Source organism: Lygodium microphyllum, chromosome 9 (assembly GCF_053477565.2).
Source record: "Lygodium microphyllum isolate KBCC chromosome 9, Lygodium_microphyllum_v1.1.10, whole genome shotgun sequence".
Lineage (NCBI taxonomy): Eukaryota > Viridiplantae > Streptophyta > Polypodiopsida > Schizaeales > Lygodiaceae > Lygodium > Lygodium microphyllum.
In genome coordinates, this window is record NC_141143.1 from 93,026,684 (window position 1) to 93,047,907 (window position 21,224).

Consider the following 21,224-nt stretch of genomic DNA (forward strand, 5'->3'; position numbering starts at 1 on the left):
AGGGAGAAAGAGAGGAAATGAGAGAGGAAGAAGAAGAAAGGAAAGAGAGAGAGAGAGAGAGAGAGAGAGAGAGAGAGAGAGAGAGAGAGAGAGAGAGAGAGAGAGAGAGAGAGAGAGAGAGAGAGAGAGAGAGAGAGAGAGAGAGAGAGAGAGAACACAAGGGGGTGGACAGAAAAGAGAGGGTTTTTCTTGAGAATGAGGTGCATTGAGGGAGAAAGATAGGAAATGAGAGAGGGAGAAGAAGAAAGGAAAAGGAAGAGAGAACCAGAGAGAGAGAATAAACATTGAAGTTAACAAGGAAATGGGAAAAGAGAGAGAGTAGAGTAGAGTAGAGTAGTTTATTATCGTCCACGGAAGGCCAAATTATGACCCATGGGATCTTTCCACATATACAATGATTCTCCTCCCCGTGGTAAGAAAGGGTATCTACAGTGAAAGAATGACTATGCAGCGTGGTTCTCCTGAAAGCGTAGCATGCGGGTGATGAGAGCCCCTAACTTCGATATAGGAGTAGTGGTCAGAAACTTGTGAAGTGGCCCCTGTAAAGGGATATCAAAGTCAACCCGTATGTGTGCATATGCTGGGTATGTCATAATCATGTGCTCCTCTGATTCTACACTCTGTAGTGCACATAGCTTGCATAACCTCGTCTCTCTTGCCCGTCCACTCCATGCACCTGTCTCGATCAATAAAGTGTTTGATCTATTTCGAAGTCGTGCAATACTCCGTCTAAATACCATTGAGAGCAGATTGGCTATGTATGGCTGCGCATGTGCCTCTCCTTACATGTAGGATAGATATGCATACTGTAATAAGTAAGTTTGCCATTTGTTCCCTTGCTTTGATGTTTTGCTTGGTACGCTCATAAGAGGTCTGATTGAAATGTGTCCATGCATATATCTTCGGATGTAGAGAGGGGAAGGGAGAGAGGAGAATGAGTGAGAAAACATAAGGGGGTGGAGAGAAACAAAGAGAGGGGCAACAAAGAGAGAGAGAGAGAGAGAGAGAGCGAGAGAGAGAGAGAGAGAGAGAGAGAGAGAGAGAGAGAGAGAGAGAGAGAGAGAGAGAGAGAGAGAGAGAGAGAGAGAGAGAGAGAGAAGGAGAAGAGAACATAAAACGAAGAGCGCAAATAAAGGTACAAAGAAAGGGAAAGAAACAAAGAAAGGGGGAGAAAACCAAGACTTTAGTTGACGTTAATGTTGTTGAGTTACAAGAGAAGAAATCCCTTCTCAAACAAATTAAGAAAGAAAAAGAGAATGAGAACAAAAACCAATTGTTTGTCGTAACGTAAACAAAATGGAAAACAATGATGGTCGTGATGTTCAAGATCATGAGGCATATCTTAATCAGCGTGTCCCGTGTCCTTGCTCTCAATGCAAGCTGGCAATCAGACGAAAGCATCGCTTTTCTATAGAACATGTACGACGCTTCGGCAAGTTTCAATCGGAGATCATTGATCAAGCGTCCTCAAACTTTGAGCAAATGGTAAGAAAATTGTGTATCAATCATGCATTATATTCGCAAACTAATTAAATATCATATACAAAAATATGAGACGTGACTGTAAAATTTATACAGGAGGTGATATCTCATCCCAAGGAGGAATGCACCTATTGCACCCAGTTAGAAGAGTTTGTGGGCGTGTGATGGATGGAGTGCCCAAGCCAATCCACCACTTGGAAGGCATTAGCTAGTCTATATTGTCAAACCACAGGAGATAGGTAGCCTTTTAGACTTTCCTACAATCTTGGAGCCTAAGATTGAGTCAATGATAGATGCATTGATGCCAATGGCTCTTAAGTGTGTAAGCAAAATACAGGTGGAGCGATGCGAGTGTGACCGAGTTGTTCAGGTACATTCTACGTATGTTTCGTTGATTTCTTTTCGGCACCATTATAAAAAATAATTGTGCTTTTTCAATGTGTTTTATGATTTTTTTTCAAGTTGCTAAAGTATCATATATTACCACTTGAAAATACCATGCCTGAGTCTCGTGATAATGCGTGATATGTTTTACAAAAGCTTGGCATGGACTACAACATTATCCATGTATGTGTCAGCGATTGCGTGCTGTTTTGAGGAGAGCATGAGACTATGGAGACATGTCCAAAGTGTGGTGCTTACAAGTATTGATAGACTTACAAGGGCAAACCATCCCTTAGAAAGTTCTTAGACACTTTTCACTTATTCCCCATATACGTCACATGTTTCATACGTCAGGCATGGCGTGCTTTACAATGTGGCATGTGCAGAATAGATCCACAAATGGAGTCCAACGAATATCAGTGGATTCACGCGCATGGAGCCATATTGACTCTACCTTTCCAAGCTTTGCATGAGAACCAAGGATTTTTTGGCTCGGTCTTGCTATGGATGGCGCAAACCCATTGAGTCTCCACTCAACTTCTTACAGTGTGTGGTCTGTAGTCCTTGTTAACTACAACATCCTACCATGAATTTCTACGAAGAAAGGACACGTGATTCTTAGCTTCTTGTTCCTGGCTACTACAAAGTCAAGGATATGGACATCTATCTCCGTCCATTAGTCAATGAGCTTAAGATTTTGTGGGAGGAGGGGGTTGCCGTGGAAAATATGAGCAAGCGTGATGATCGATGGTCTGCCAATATATGAGCCATTCTCATGTGGACCATGCATGACTTTTTCGGATTTGGGGAGAGCTTAGGTAAGTAGACTTTCGTGCTCGTTGGTCATATCTATCATAGCTCGTTCAAGTTTGTATTCACAAGATAGAGGTGTTGGGACATGTTTAGTTACCTCAGATTATTATGCATGTCCATTGTGTGGGCCACAGTTAGACTCTTGAAGGTCACGAACCATGAGGAAGATGGTATATCAAGGACATGCCACTTTCTTGATGGAGGGTCATGAGGTTTTCTTGGATGACCTCCAGTACGAATGAATGCCCACAGCTGGTACAAGTTGAAAATGGTCCACACGGAGTTGCATCCAAAACTAATGTGACATCTCTCAGTTTTCTACAAGTTGCTGTATTGGACCCACTTACAAATTAACAACTTGTTGGATCCCATGCATATTTTCAAGAATGTGGGCAGCTTACTATGGGACCATATCACTTGAAAGAGAGACACTGCAAGGGCACCAATGGATTTGAAGGACGTAGGCAAGATGGAGGCACTTTGGCCACAGTTGTTGAGTGCTTATGGTTGCTTGCAATTACCTCGCGCTCCTTGGGTTTTTTCCACTAAAGAAGAGTGCATTGCAAAGCAAATTATCAGGTCTATCCACGGGTATGATGTGTTCTCTCAGACATGCGTTTTCTAAACATGACCAACTATCAGGGCTAAAATCCCATGATTGGCATAAGATATGTCAGGTTTGTACTATGGATGGATTGTAAGTGGCCTACATATTTTGCTATTTGGAGTCTAATCGTTGTTTGTAATGCTTCTTCATTTGTAGCAGTTTGTACTACTGATCACGATCATATGATGCCTTATTACTCCAGCAATACGCAGGTCGATTTACAGGTTGTCAAATTTAGTGCAATGGATCTCACAGAAGGAGATCAAGACATCCTCTATTGAATTTGCAAGGCAGGGAGTAGTGTGGAGATAGTTTGTCTCTTTGAGAAGTACCTGCCCACCGGCTCAAGATACAAACCCACCTCCTAGTGCATCTTGTAGATGAAGTGGAGAACGCTAGACCTATCCATACGGGATGGATGTTATTCTTGGAGTGCTTCATGAAAATCCTAAAAGGATTTGTGCGACAACGAGCTTGGCTAGAAGGTAGCATGGTTGAAGGTTGGCTGGTGTCTAAGGCATTAGTGCATATTTCACAGTGGCTACCAATGGTAGAGTCAGACACAGTATGCTATGGTTGTTGAAGGACAATGATAGACTGATCGTAGATGTGGTGGTTGGAAATGGGGTAGAAAAAAGGATGGATGTTGCAATGGAGGAGAAAGTGAATTGTTTTTGTATGTTGCACCATGTATCCAAGGAGACGTGGCTCACTAGGTATAAGCAAGCTAGGAAAGATCGGGAAGAAGTGCGATCCAAATTTTTACATAGTATGCGCCATCAACCAATTCGATATCTTGAGGGCATGGAGGAGATGCTGCGGTTTATGTCTATGCGATTGCTATATGGAGCTTTGATCGCAGCCTCTCGCGAAGGAGTGGAGGTCTCTACTAAGGAGTGAAAATTCTTGAGGGGATGTAGTCCAAAGGTGACCATATATTTTATAAGCTACCATATCTAGATTTTATATGTGATAACTAATCTAACTGTTTCAATGTACAGTACAAAATATATAGTATGGCATGGTCTCACGGGCGGCATTTCTGCGCGGACCGTATCGACGAAATGCACTCCACAACAGATTGTGGTGTCATGGCGAAGTTTAAGCAAGAGAGCCGACGGTGAGCCATGGATCCAAATACCATTATAGATGAGATTAAGTATTTTGGAAACTTGCAAAGTATTATCATGGTGGATTATCGTAGCTTCTCCATGATCATATTCGATGTGTAGTGGTTCAAAGTGGTAGTACTGGAAGGAGCCGAGGCAATCGTTCGACAAGATCCATTTGGATTTCTCAAAATAGATTCCGAAAAAAGATGGACAGATTTGCATGACACGTTTGTATTGCCAGTCCATTGTGAACATGTGCATGAATTTTTTTAAAAATTTATTATTGCATGGTATATGTCACAAATGTTAAATCTCTCTTATATATGATTTTGAACATGTAATTTTCTATCCAAACCCTCGACAACCTCAATGGTGGTATGTTGTGCCTTCAGCTCCCCAAAGTGCAAGAGTATATGGTGAAAGTAATGTTCCTAGTGTAGATGAGGATAATATGTAGATGGACGGGTCGATATTGCAAGGCGTGGAGGTCGAAGATGGCTTGGAGCATGTAGAGGAGGCAGAATCAGGTAACGATGATGAAAAGAGAGGAGGCCAAGAATTCTTTGAGAATGAGGTAAACTCATTCTTTCGTGGTGACCTTTCTATCAATCTTCCACTGTATGCGGAGTTGTGTCAGGAGATTGACATGGAACCATAGGCTACTTCATACTTGCAGCATCCGCCTACTCAATTTGTTAATGAATTGCTTATAAGGGTACTCTAGAATATGCATTTTAAGTAACAACATTTTTTTCAAAGTTATATTACTGTGTTTTGCTTGAATCTTTATATTGATTATGCTAAGATCAATTTTTGTATGTTCAGGCGATCTTTAGCGATATTTGGAGAGCACGATGAGTTGTGGGATGAGCGACAAGGAGCTGCATGAGATATACACACGTATGTCTCCAAATCAGATGGCTCGATTCAGAGATATGGTGAACCAAGAGCTGTCTCTGACACCATTAGGCCATTCTATTAAATCTACTTCGACACGCTTTGATGCTTCGGTTTCTAGTAGATGAAGGTGCTACTCCCTCGCTCTCGTGCAAGTTCTTGAGAGAGGGTGGCTTAGCTGGTTGTTGTGGAGGTATCGATGCAGTGTCTCCGTCTCTTTATTCTGGTGGAGTTGCGTCACCTGTAGGATTTGTTACACATGTGGGGACGTCTACTCTAGTGACTCTAGCTTTTGCTTAGCCATTCACATAGGTGGCACCTCTATGGATGCTACTCTGAGAGATACCACCCTTGTGGGTGCACCATATGTACAGGGGTCTCCTGGATATGCCCAGGAGCACGGTCGCAGGTGGGAGAGGATATATCTTAGACATACCCCATAGGTGCATGGATACCTTGTAGATGATAGGACAGGAGCCATGATCATGAATGATGAGGGGAGGAGGGTGATGGCTCGTATGAGAGAGTTGTGCCAACAAGTTTTTCGGCACAATGTCTTGGACCATTGGAAGAACATACTTGAGGGGAGCAAGGACTACATAGTAGCATCCTTGCATGAGGAGTTTCTAGTACCCATCGCGGCAGATAGGTTTTCCACATGCTGGATGATGGAGTGTATGTGTGCGTACATGTCACATAGATGATTGAACGCACGCAAAGCACTTAAGAGTGGTGCCTCAAAGCCTGAGTGGCTAGACATAGATAAGGGAGGAGGCTACAGATTCTCTAAGATGTTGGAGACAACATCATGAGGTAGCAAGGGCACAATTGGAGGCAGGGGTGGTCCATCATCTTGGGAGTGGCGGCCACAAGACTTATCTGGAGGACTTTGTAAGTTTTTCTTTTGTTCTTCTCGCTTATTTTTTTGCAATATCACTTGTACTGACAATCGTGTTTCTAACAGTTGTATTTTATTTTCTTTGCAACACTCCATTACAAACCCTAATCCCACCGGCCTAAAGACTCGATATGTAGAGAGACATGGTCTCACTGCATTGATCATTAGACTGTATGCACGTGGGCGGCCCAGTAAGTCACTCATCTTTCTTGTCCATAGTTACTATTTTTATTATAATACATTATGTATGGTGAACTGATGTGTAGTTTTTTTTTTACAGAGTCCGTTCGATGCTCCTTTGTGTCGGGATGAGCTTTCGGATGGCGAGGATCTATAGCTTGTGCTTGGATTTGTGGAGCGCACATCCTCTTCCTTTTTGGTCTTGTGATTTATGTAAGCATTTTCTACGCACTATGTTATTATCATCCTTTGTATCTTGCCATGATTCCATGAGCTTTCATTTAGCAATATTATATTTTTTTTTTCATGTATCAGTCTTGGTGTTGCTAAGTAATTATAATCGATTTATTTAAGCTGGTTATCTGAGCTAAATTGATATGAAAATTAGCAATTTATGATATTCCTTATCAATAGTACTTTTGAAATTTGAGGTTTGTAATATATAAGGAATTGCAATATTCCCTCTATACCATCAGGACCAACACGCAACCTAACAATGAGTTGTTGTATATTTGATACAAAGTAGGAGTCCCTGCAACCAATGTTTAGATTTCATATGCTATGGGCTTAAAGACATACTTGGTAAGACGTGGACATCGACTACTTTGTTGGCCAGGGCACTTTGTAGAAAATAATGCAAACTTATTATTGATTTTAGTGGATTTGTAATTGTTGCTCTTGATGATATTCTTGAATTTAGAGTGAATCCATATTGCAATATTGAGCATAAGTAGGATATCTAAGAGCCTAACTTAGTGAACAATATTGTAATTAGTGACCCTAGGTTTTCATAGCAAATTCTTGCATATAAAATCTTGATCTTCTTGATTTATGAATTATAATAATAGTACTTGGACATTTGTTTGGATATACTATACATACATACGTGTACCTTTTGGTTAGATGAATTTGAAAAGGGTAGTTAATGATGCATGCATGATTGTCTTATAAATTTCTCTATAATGTAGGAAGGCAGAACATACGCTTTAGGTACATGATTTGTGATTCATGCATCTCCTCTACAGTAATTCTAAGAACTCTTAAAAGTTATGAATTGTCTACTTTCAACATGAAAACATTAAGCCTAAACATTTGCTCCATACTAATAAGCACAATTTTAATCTTGAATATTGTAGTAGAATTTATGATTAACCAAACTTTAATACAACAAAATTGATTGTCTTGATCAATTCTGTGAAAATTTTCCTAGAACTTCTTAGCATGTTGGCTTGGCCAAACTTTAGGATTAGTACCCTTAGGCCCTCTTATTTCCCCATTCTTTGACAATTGTAAAATAAATTTGACTTAACTGGACAATGGTAAGTGACCAACCGACCATTCCCCAATTCCCTAATTTATTGTATAGAATACAAATAAGGGTTTGACTATTAGTTCCAAACCCAATATGAGGGGCATTTTGGATAAGAATAAACTAAACGATATATGGGAAAAACTCATTGTGCTAGTGGACAAAGGTCTACCTTGTAACGATGGCCAATAGCAATATTCAATGTGTTTATTTACAACCAATTAAATACAATGGTTTTACATTTGTTTGGATCTAGGGTGTTTGTTGGGATTGGTATCCACTCGTTATCATTTGACATTGATGACAAGTAGCTATGAATGATAACACCTGCAATATGTATAAGAAAACAAGCTTCTTACCATATACTTTTACATGGATGTAGGTATAGTTACTAGCCTTGAGATGTTGAGTGATGCCTATTCTAGTTGCATGGGATTCATATTTTTCAAAAAAATAAAAGACTTTGTTCTCCATGAGTTTCATGCACATATGTTGTTATTATCTACTTGTTAATATAACATGGGCTTTCACATTTATTGTCTTTCTCGGCTATCATACTTGTTTCTTGCATCTATCTAGTTCATTTTATGAAGGGATTTTGTACACACACGCGTGCGTGCGCGCACGCACACACACACACACACACACACACGGCCTCAACTGAGACCAGTATGGTTTAACCTCAATTTAGGCCACTTCAAGAGAGAGAACTAGCTAGCTATAATAAATTACATGACATGATGGTAGTCACCTTAAACCTTATAAAGCCAAAGTCCTATGAATAACTATTTACGGGTGATGTAGCCACAAGAGTTAATTCCTCCTCAAATCATGTCATAAAAGCACATTTTTGCATTAAATGAGCAATTCGCATATCGAGGCCATTTCAAGATGGAGACCATGATCATGAAGAGATTACTAGAGGTCACGTTCAAGTTGGTTCGAGCACATATTGTCAGAGTACAACAACATTCAAGTTGGTGCCATAACGAGCACATATTGTTAGAGTATAGCAACATTCAATTTATCTTGGTCAAGAAAGTCACTATTCTAGGCCACTCTTACCACCAAAACTATAGTAAAGAAGTCAACCTTCCTTTTTGATACAAAACCTTACATGTTTTTGATACAAAACTAATTGATATAGTCAATTCTCATCGATACATTTTTGTAAAAGGATCTCTATCATGATGTAGTTCCTTTTTGGCTATTGGAAATTTGAATAAAAGATGTCTCTTTTTCTTCCACTTGTGTAAAAGAATAAAACGGATCCTTATCATGATGCAATGCCTCTTTTGTATCGAGAATTTAAATAAAAGATGCCTCTTTTTCTTTCCTTATGTAAAACAAGTAACATCTCTTAAATTTTGGCATTGAATTTGGAAAAATTTATATGGAACCTTAGTCATTTACATCAAGCGAATTCCTTGCATCGTGATTCAAGGATCATGACTATTGTTAGCTCTACTGAAATGTGAAAAAAGGAATTCCTCCTTAAACAAGTTAAGCTACCCTAGTTTGATGGAAAGGGAAAAGATGTTAGAACATATGCTAATGTGTGGATTGAAACTATGGAAGATTACTTCCTTAGGGCCAAAACTAGCATCCCAAACTAAGCCATGATAACCAAGCTAGAATTGACAAGAGAAGCACGTGTATGGTGGAAAGTACGAAACCGAGTTAATGGACTCTGAATTGGCCACCACATGGGATAAAATGAAGGAAGCTACACTTGGAAGATATCTTCCATCGTCTTATTGCACATTGAAGTTGAATGAAACTTTCACCCTTCACTAGCTAGGGATGATTTTGGAAGCTTACTACTTCTGGTTTATTGTACTAAAAAAGTATGCCATGCCCATGGATAACACCGAACAAGTAGGTAAGGTTTGCCAAGGATTAAATCCTCAATTGGACACCCAATTGGAAGCTATGAGACCCTAGATATTCAAGATGTCGCAATGTAATAAAAACCCATTTTCCAATGTATCCAATTGAGACCTAAAAGTGGAAGGTATCAGAGGCAAAGTCCTCCAAACAAAGGAGCCCAAGATTTCATCAAGAGGATCCAAGACCAATAAAGGTGAAAGAAAGAGAGCTAAGATTAATGCAATTGGAATCTTTGTCCTGACCAATCAGAGCATTGACACCTAAAGATGCTACCATTATAACAAACTAGGATATAGTCGATTCTCATGGATACATTTTTGTAAAAGAATCTCTATCATGATGTAGTGCCTCTTTGGCTATTGGAAATTTGAATAAAAGATGTCTCTTTTTCTTCCACTTGTGTAAAAAAATAAAACGGATCCTTATCATGATGCAATGCCTCTTTGGTATTGAGAATTTAAATAAAAGGTGCCTCTTGTTCTTTCCTTCTGTAAAACAAGTTAACATCTCTTAAAGTTTAGCATTGAATTTGGAAAAATTTATATGGAAGCTTAGTCATTTACATCAAGCTAATTTCTTGCATCATTATTCACGGATCACAACTATTGTTAGCTCTACCAAAATGTGAAAAAAGGAATTCCTCCTTAAACAAGTTAAGCTACGCTAGTTTGATGGAAAGGGAAAAGATGTTAGAACATATGCTAATGTGTGGATTGAAACTATGGAAGATTACTTCCTTAGGGCCAAAACTAGCATCCCAAACTAAGCCATGATAAGCAAGCTAGAATTGAGAAGAGAAACACATGTATGGTGGAAAGTACAGAATCGAGTTAGTGGACTCTGAATTGGTCACCACATGGGATAAAATGAAGGAAGCTATGCTTGGAAGATATCTTCCATCATCTTACCGCACCTTGATGTTCAATGAAAATTTCACCCTTCGCTAGCTAGGGATGATTTTGAAAGCTTACTACTTCTCGTTTATTGTACTAAAAGTATGCCATGCCCATGGATAACACCGAACAAGTAGGTAAGTTTTGCCAAGGACTAAATCCTCCATTGGACACCCAATTGGAAGCTATGCAACCCTAGATATTCACATGCCGCAATGTAATAAAAACACATTTTGCAAGGTATCCAATTGAGACCTAAAAGTGGAAGGTATCAGAGGCAAAGTCCTCCAAACAAAGGAGCCCAAGATTTCATCAAGAGGATCCAAGACCAATAAAGGTGCAAGAAAGAGAGCTAAGATTAATGCAATTGGAATCTTTGTCCCGACCAATTAGAGCATTGACACCCAAAGATGCTACCATTATAACAAACTAGGATATAGTCGATTCGCATGGATACATTTTTGTAAAAGGATCTCTATCATGATGTAGTGCCTCTTTGGCTATTGGAAATTTGAATAAAAGATGTCTCTTTTTCTTCCACTTGTGAAAAAAAAAAAAGGATCCTTATCATGATGCAATGGCTCTTTTGTATTGAGAATTTAAATAAAAGGTGCCTCTTTTTCTTTCCTTTAGTAAAATGAGTTAACATCTCTTAAAGTTTAGCATTGAATTTGGAAAAATTTATATGGAAGCTTAGTCATTTACATCATGCTAATTCCTTGCATCGTGATTCAAGGATCACAACTATTGTTAGCTCTACCGAAATGTGAAAAAATGAATTTCTCCTTAAATAAGTTAAGCTACCCTAGTTTGATGGAAAGGGAAAAGATGTTAGAACATATGCTAATGTGTGGATTGAAACTATGGAAGATTACTTCCTTAGGGCCAAAACTAGCATCCCAAACTAAGCCATGATAAGCAAGCTAGAATTGACAAGAGAAGCACATGTATGGTGGAAAGTATGGAACTGAGTTAATGGACTCTGAATTGGCCACCACATGGGATACAATGAAGGAAGCTATGCATGGAAGATATTTTCCATCATCTTACCGCACCTTAAAGTTGAATGAAAATTTCACCCTTCACTACCTAGGGATGATTTTGGAAGCTTACTACTTTTGGTTTATTGCACTAAAAAAGTATGCCACACCCATGGATACCACCCAACAAGTAGGTAAGTTTTGCCAAGGATTAAATCCTCCATTGAACACCCAATTGGAAGCTATGCAACCCTAAATATTCATGATGCCGCAATGCAATAAAAACACATTTTCCAATGTATCCAATTGAGACCTAAAATTGGAAGGTATCAGAGGCAAAGTCCTCCAAACAAAGGAGCCCAAGATTTCATCAAGAGGATCCAAGACCAATAAAGGTGCAATAAAGAGAGCTAAGATTAATGCAATTGGAATCTTTGTCCCAACCAATCAGAGCATTGACACCCAAAGATGCTACCATTATAACAAACTATGATATAGTCGATTCGCATGGATACATTTTTGTAAAAGAATCTCTATCATGATGTAGTGCCTCTTTGTCTATTGGAAATTTGAATAAAAGATGTCTCTTTTTCTTCCACTTGTGTAAAAAAATAAAATGGATCCTTATCATGATGCAATGCCTCTTTGGTATTGAGAATTTAAATAAAAGGTGCCTCTTTTTCTTTCCTTCTGTAAAACAAGTTAACATCTCTTAAAGTTTAGCATTGAATTTGGAAAAATTTGTATGGAAGCTTAGTCATTCACATCATGCTAATTCCTTGCATCGTGATTTAGGGATCACAACTATTGTTAGCTCTACCAAAATGTGAAAAAATGAATTCCTCCTTAAACAAGTTAAGCTACCCTAGTTTGATGGAAAGGGAAAAGATGTTAGAACATATGCTAATGTGTGGATTGAAACTATGGAAGATTACTTCCTTATGGCCAAAACTAGCATCCCAAACTAAGCCATGATAAGCAAGCTAGAATTGACAAGAGAAGCACATGTATGGTGGAAAGTATGGAACTGAGTTAATGGACTCTGAATTGGCCACCACATGGGATACAATCAAGGAAGCTATGCATGGAAGATATTTTCCATCATCTTACCGCACCTTAAAGTTGAATGAAAATTTCACCCTTCATTACCTAGGGATGATTTTGGAGGCTTACTACTGGTTTATTGCACTAAAAAAGTATGCCCCACCCATGGATAACACCAAACAAGTAGGTAAGGTTTGCCAAGGATTAAATCCTCAATTGGACACCCAATTGGAAGCTATGCGACCCTAGATATTCAAGATGTCGCAATGTAATAAAAACCCATTTTCCAAGGTATCCAATTGAGACCTAAAAGTGGAAGGTATCAGAGGCAAAGTCCTCCAAACAAAGGAGCCCAAGATTTTATTAAGAGGATCCAAGACCAATAAAGGTGCAAGAAAGAGAGCTAAGATTAATGCAATTGGAATCTTTGTCCCAACCAATCAGAGCATTGACACCCAAAGATGCTACAATTATAACAAACTAGGATGTTTCAAAAGACAGTGCCTAAAGTTGAACCAACCACTTGGACAAGGATGGTTCCATATGCCAAATAAAGGAGCAATAATAGAAGGAGATGAAAAGGTTGCTGCAATTACCTCTACAAGGTAGAAGAAGAAGAGGAAGAGCCCACAATGGAAGCTAAATAGAAAAGAGAAAGAGTCCGTGCTAGCCTTAATAATAAGGGACCGAATCAACAATTCTTGGTAATTCAAACACCTACAAGCCATCAAGGTAAACCCTTCAATATTTTGATATATTGTGGAAGCATTCATTCCTTTATTTCCTTTGAATCTGTAAAGAAATTAGTCTTAGAGTTTGCACTAACATCCAACCTTCTATAGAGCCGATATCCTCACAACAAAGTAGGAAAATAGAATTTCTGCTAGCTAATGAGCCCACTAACACAAGGTTCAATGTCATGAACTTGGGCACCCACAAGAGCCTATTGGAAATGGATTGGCGGATACCCACAATGATGTGCACATTCCTTGTGGGAAAGGTCAAGTCTTGTTTCGAAATAAAAAAGGGAGTCATGCGACCATGCAAGGTGAAGCTAATAGCCAGAAATCCACTTAGCCAAGGCTTCATGTATCACACAAGGCTTAAGGAAAGGATTGCATTTACATTTGATTAAGTTCAACAAAACCAATGAAGAGAAAGGGTTGAGTCCTCTTGGATGAAGAAGTTTGCAAATATCTTCCTTAAAGAGCTAACTAAACTTTTGCCCAAGAGAGAAGTTGCAATCATGATATCAGGAGTAGGTCTATAGGAAAAGGATTTCTCAGCTATCATACTTCTTTCTTGAATTTGTCTAGTTCATTTTATGAAGGGGTTTTGTTCACACAGACACACATGCGCACACACTCACACAAACATGCACACACACAAAAATAGCCTCAATTGAGACCCGTATGGCTTAACCTCAATTGAGGCCATTTTAAGAGAGAGAACTAGCTAGCTATCATAAATTGCATGACACGATGGTAGTCATCTTATGCCTTATGGAGCCCAAGCAAAAGTCCTATAAAGAACTATTTATTATGATGATGTAGCCACAGTAGTTAATTCCTCCTCGATTGACATCATAAAAGGACTTTTTTGCATTACCAATGTGACCCAACAACATGTATTGCTCAAATTAACATTCACATATCGAGACCATTTCAAGATGGAGACGATGATCATGAAGAGATCGATAGAGGCCACACCCAAGTTGGTCCCATAATGAGCACATATTGTCAGAGTACAACAACATTCATGTTTTGCCATAAGGGGCACATATTCTTAGAGTATAGCAACTGCATAGAGTACATGTTTAAGTGCTCTCCTTGCCAACTCTAAATTCCTTTTGAGTTTATCAATTGTCTCTTCCTCTCTTGTCTAGGTGTGTGATATTCAACACCATGTTCAAGAAGGCTTTTTGCTGCACAAGCATCCGTGTCTCTAGAGCTTTAGCTTTGCTTTCAACCATAATGTGTTCTCTCTCTAAATGTGCCAGGTGAAGCTAAATCTTTAATCCTATCATCATTTTTAGTTGCCCATTCTTCCACCTTGCCTTTCATTTGCTCCAACCCCTAGTTTTGGTATTGTGCGAGGGTAGTTTTGCTTGCTCTTGCTCTTTCCAAAAGAAAATTTATATGAAATCTTAGCCATTTCGATCAAGTTAGCTCCTTGCATCGTAAATTAGGGATCACAACTATTGTTAACTCTACCAAAATGTGAAGAAAGGAATTCCTCCTTAACGAAGTTAAGCCACCCTAGTTTGATGGAAGGGGAAAAAAATGTTAGAATAGATCCTAACGTGTGCATTGAAACTAGGAAGATTACTTCCTTAGGGCCAAAACTAGCATCCCAAACTAAGCCATGATAAGCAAGCTAGAATTGAGAAGAGAAGCACATCTATGGTGGAAAGTACGGAACCAAGTTAATGGACTCTGAATTGGCCACCACATGGGATAAAATGATGGAAGCTACGCTTGGAAGATATCTTCCATCGTCTTAACACACCTTGAAGTTGAATGAAAATTTCACCCTTTACTAGTTAGGAATGTTTTTGGAAGCTTACTACTTCTGGTTTATTGCACTAAAAAGGTATGCCACACCCATTGATACCACCCAACAAGTAGGTAAGTTTTGCCAAGGATTAAATCCTCAATTGGACACCCAATTGGAAGCTATGCAACCCTAGATATTCAAGATGCCACAATGTAATAAAAACCCATTTTCCAAGGTATCCAATTGAGACCTAAAAGTGGAAGGTATCAGAGGCAAAGTCCTCCAAACAAAGGAGCCCAAGATTTCATCAAGACGATCCAAGATCAATAAAGGTGCAAGAAAGAGAGCTAAGATTAATGCAATTGGAATCTTTGTCCCAACCAATCAAAGCATTGACACCCAAAGATGCTACCATTATAACAAACTAGGATATAGTCGATTCTCATGGATACATTTTTGTAAAACGATCTCTATCATGATGTAGCGCCTCTTTGGCTATTGGAAATTTGAATAAAATATGCCTCTTTTTCTTCCATTTGTGTAAAAAAAAAAAAGGATCCTTATCATGATGCAATGCCTCTTTGGTATTGAGAATTCAAATAAAAGATGCCTCTTTTCTTTCCTTCTATAAAACAAGTTAACATCTCTTGAAGTTTATCATTGAATTTGGAAAATTTTGTATGGAAGCTTAGTCATTTACATCAAGCTAATTCCTTGCATCATGATTTAGGGATCACAACTATTGTTAGCTCTACCGAAATGTGAGAAAAGGAATTTCTCCTTAAATAAGTTAAGCTACCCTAGTTTGATGGAAAGGGAAAATATGTTAGAACATATGCTAATGTGTGGATTGAAACTATGGAAGATTACTTCCTTAGGGCCAAAACTAGCATCACAAACTAAGCCATGATAAGCAAGCTAGAATTGACAAGAGAAGCACATGTATGATGGAAAGTACGGAACCGAGTTAATGGACTCTGAAGTGGCTAGCACATGGGATAAAATGAAGGAAGCTACGCTTGGAAGATATCTTCCATCGTCTTATCGCACATTGAAGTTGAATGAAACTTTCACCCTTCACTAGCTAGGGATGATTTTGGAAGCTTACTACTTCTGGTTTATTGTTCTAAAAAAGTATGCCACGCCCATGGATAATACCGAACAAGTAGGTAAGGTTTGCCAATGATTAAATCCTCCATTGGACACCCAATTGGAAGCTATGCAACCCTAGATATTCAAGATGCCGCAATGTAATAAAAACCCATTTTCCAAGGTATCCAGCGAAACCTAAAAGTGGAAGGTATCAGAGGCAAAGTCCTCCAAACAAAGGAGCCCAATATTTCATCAAGAGGATCCAAGACCAATAAAGGTGCAAGAAAGAGAGCTAAGATTAATGCAATTGGAATCTTTGTCCCAACCAATCAGAGCATTGACACCCAAAGATGCTACCATTATAAAAAACTAGGATATTTCAAAAGACAACGCAAAAAGTTGAACCAACCACTTTGACAAGGATGGTCCCATATGCAAAATAAAGGAGCAATAATAGAAGGAATCGAAAAGGTTGTTGCAATTACCTCTACAAGGTAGAAGAAGAACATGAAGAGCCCACAATGGAAGCTAAATAGAAAAGAGAAAGAGTCCATGCCAACCTTAATAAGAAGGGACGAAATCAACAATTCTTGGTAATTCAAACACCAACAAGCCATCAAGGTAAACCCTTCAATATTTCGATAGATTGTGGAAGCATTCATTCCTTTATTTCCCCTAAATATGCAAAGAAATTAGACTTGCAGATTGCACTAACATCCAACTTTCTATAGAGCCGATATCCTTAGAACAAACTAGGAAAATAGAATTTCTCTGAGGTAATGAGCCCACTAACATAAGGTTTGGTGTCATGAACTTGGGCACCCAAAAGAGCCTATTGGAAATGGATTGACAGAGACCCACAATGATGCACACATTCATTGTGGGAAAGGTCAAGTCTCATTTCAAAATCAGAAGCTAGTAGCAAGAAATCTGGTTAGCCAAGGCTTCATGTATTACACAAGGCTTAAGGAAAGGATTGCATTTACATTTGATTAAGTTCAACAAAACCAAGCAAGAGAAAGGGTTGAGTCCTCTTGGATGAAGAAGTTTGCAAACATCTTCCTTAAAGAACTAATTGAACTTTTGGCCAGGAGAGAAGTTGTAATCATGAGATCAAGAGTAGGTCTATAGGAGAAAGACCTAATCGAATGTCAATCCATGAGGGTATTGAGTTGAAAGAACTAAAGTAGTTATTGCATGAAGCTACATTTGGTCAAGTAACTCGCCATAGGGAGCCCTAATTCATTGTGAAAAGAAAAATGATAGAACCCTTTGTCTTTGCATCAACTAACATTACATCAAGTAGCATTAAAGAACAAGTATGCAATTCCCAAGATTGATGAGCTTCTTGATAGACTTCAAGAAGTAAAAATATTTTGTAAGATTTACCTAAGGTCAGGATACTATCAAATCAAGATCAAAGAAGAAGATATCCCAAAGATTACCAAAACTAAAAGGTATAAACATTATGAGTTTACTAAAATGTCTTTTGTGTTCATGCTATTTTCAACACCCTAGTACAAGAAATCTTCAATTTTTTTCTCATTTTCTTCAATGATATCATGACCTACTCCAAAGAAAAAAAAGAACATAAATAATACCTTGAGATTGTGCTAGAAACACTAAGGACACACAAGCTCTAGGATAAAATGAGTTAGTACACATTCTTCAAGAGTTCAATAGAATACCTTGGAGTTATAGAAGGGAATCATAGAGAAGATCCCTAGCCAAGGTTCTAGATGTACAAGAATGGCCACCTTTGATTTCAGTTAAGGAAGTGTGCAACTTTCCAAGAGTGATAGAATGGTACCGAGTCTTTATAAAAGATTATGCTTTGATTGTCATACCCCTTATCAACTTACTCAAGCAATAAACTTAAATTCTATGGACCCCACTTGAGAAATCTAGCTTTGAAAGGATTAACAACTCCCATTCTAAATCTTTTTAATTTGAGCCAAGAATTTGTGGTCATGTAGATGCAAATTCCCTTGCACTAGGTTGTGTACTTATGTAGGAGAGGCATCTCATGGCCTACCCCTCAAGGAATGTAAAGATACATAAGATAAATTGTGCTACTCATGATCTAGAGCTATTAGATGTGATTTGTGTTCTCAAACAATGGAGATAAGATTTACGAAAAAAGAAGTTTATTTTAATAACTAATTGTAAGAGTCTTAAATGTATCTTTACTCAACTAGATATAAACATGAGATAACAGAGGTGGATCGAAGTCTTACAAAAGTACAAATTTGGGGTTAAATACACTTTAAGCAAGGGGAACATAATTGTGGATGCTCTAAGACAGAAAGTATTCTTGAATGCTCTTATCTTAGAAGAACCTTCGAGAGTAGAATCACTAGCCTCCATATTGTTGATGCCCAACAACCCCATTATCTAGTTGGAAATGGAAGAAATTGAAAAGGATCCAAAATGTAGACATCTAACAAGAGATATGCAACTTAAGGAACAATATCCTAAGTTATGGCGTAGATACCAAGACTTCTCTATTGAGAAAGAGTTTGTATACTTTAATAAGAGCATACGCATCTCATTTGGTCAAGAGTGGAGGAAGAAAATACTTTGGGAAGCACATGATTTTCCATTTTCGAGGCACCCTAGGATCTTGTTGGCAAGTCACTATGCCAAAAAATCTATTACTCAAAAAATCTATTACGCCAACATGCTTAATGGAATTAGGAAGAGCTACCATTGGGAGAAGCTAAGAGATGATGTGCTTAAGTAAGCCATTTAATGCATAAGCTACCAAAAAGTAAAAGTAGAATGTGTCAAGGTATAACCATATCATGTTGATTGCAAACATGCTAACTAAGGTTTGCTCTCCTTTTTTTATTAAGGCAAACTACAAGGCTTCAAACATTGCAAGATTGTGGACATGCTAACCAAGGTTTCCCATGTTTATCTCATTAAGACAAATACAAGGCTTTAGATATTGCAAGATTTTCTGTCAAGGAGATGGTCAAGTTTCATGGTAGGTGGTTTACCTTGAGGCAAATTTTTCTCAAGCTTTGTTGCTCATCAGGGGTTTTAAGTGCTTGATCGAATTCACCCAAAACTCTACTTAATTCCTATATTTGTATAGTACTAGATACACTATGTAGACTTTGATGCAAAGTGAGAGAAGCACTTCGAATTCTCTAAGTACATGTCAAATTTTTCCTTGATATGGTTTATATCAAACAAAATTTTTGGTAAAAATATATGCTCTAGGATCTTAGAGGAGAGCAAGTCACAAGCTTAAGTGCCTACATATGCATTCTAGTATACTTGTATAGGAGATTTGTATGAGTTTAAAGGACATAGAAAGCATGTAAAGGTCATCAAGAGCCATGCCATTTGTATGAGTCTAAAGGACACAAAAAACAAGCAAAAGTCATTAAGAACTATGCTATAAGCTCAAAATAGACAAAATTTGAAAAAATGGTAAGTTTTTACTCTTCATGCAAGAACATTAGTCATGTAATTTTGCCTACAAGCATACGACAAGGTCCAAAAGGTTTAGAGTCTCGATCGTGAGCTGATGACCCAACAATATTTTGGTCTTTACTCAATCTTGAAGCATTTTGTATGAACAAAAGAGTAGAATAAGCCTATGGAAAAGCCTATACAACAAACTTTCTAACTTTTAAGTTTTTCTCTTGCAATCTATGCATGAAAAGTAATCAATAGCCCTCAAAACTATGATTTTACAAGCATAATTTGAGAGATTTTATGCTTTTTATGACTTAATGAGTTTAGGAGTAATTTTCTTATTTAAATCTACTCCCATAGTCCCTTTATTCTTCTCTAATCTACACGTTCCTTCCAATTCGATCTTCGTAATCTAGCCACATATATTTTTGCATACTCTACTTATTTACTAGCAATCACACCATGCCTCTCTGCCATTGTATGATAAGAATATGAGTGTATGATGTAAAATTTCATGTTGGTCCTAGTGGCAATGAAACCAACATAATGAGGCATGAAAGAGCTCAACAATGTGAGGTAAGAGAGGCAAGTATTGATTCACTTGCTATCCTCACTGAGCTACTCCTATTCTTGCTTTGAGTGGTCTATTGCCTCTCTACACACATGCTACATGCAAAGAAAGCAAAGACGTACTCGAATGCACGTAGGAGAACCCACCTAAGTTATCCTCTCACTTGTTGTAGTTTGATTTATGCATGAGATACCAAGCTAGTCCAACAATCCTTCGTGCTCATTCTCGATGCTCCACTCAATCCATGTCTTCTTCCTCAAGGCATTGTCCTCAAATGGGTGTGTGTGCGCATGTGCATGCATGCATGTGTGTGCACAATGTGGCTTTAACTATTGAGATGTATTCTTTGGTGTAGAAATGATTCACGGTTTGCAATATAATGAATGGTAATGATGCTCAGTATTTTGTTTTTGCATTTCCAATGCTTTTTGATCATTACGTCATATGGGTGATATAATAATATGCTCAATATGTGTTGATCTTCTTTAACCTATGTTGGGTATAACATAGTAGTATAAGGTGATTTTTGGTCCTACCTAGTACCTGATTACATTTGGATGATAAAGATTTGCCATCATTATTGCTTACTCCAATTTGTGGCCAGTGGCTGTGGTGTGAACAATAGTGTTTAGTGTCGTCAAAATGTGTGACATCTGCAAGCTCTCCTTGCTTTCCAAAGGAGCAATGCTCACAAAAACCAAGATTTAAAAAAAAATCGGAGATGGAAGATAGTGCAAACATCACAAAGCTTTCATACAAGTGATTGGCAATTTCCCCACATGACGATGCCATAAAGATACATATGGTTGTTGAGTGATAACTACAATGTGTTCTTTAACTCCATAAATATGAAAATGATAAAAAGTACCACATTTAAGCCCTTTGGCACCAACAACACATGATCACCAAAGGTTACCCTATAAGCACAATCATCAAGCTATCTCATACTAATCAAACTACTTTTGGCAAAGTCTAAAACATGTTGTACATTTTGCAAGGCAAAAGAAGATCCATTTGGCAATGATAAGTGTACATCCCCAATGCCAACAATGTTGCATGCATAGTTATCTTCGAGATGGACATATCCTTTCTTTCCAATATCATAAGTACTTGATTACTCTCCATGTGGAGTAACATGAAATTATGC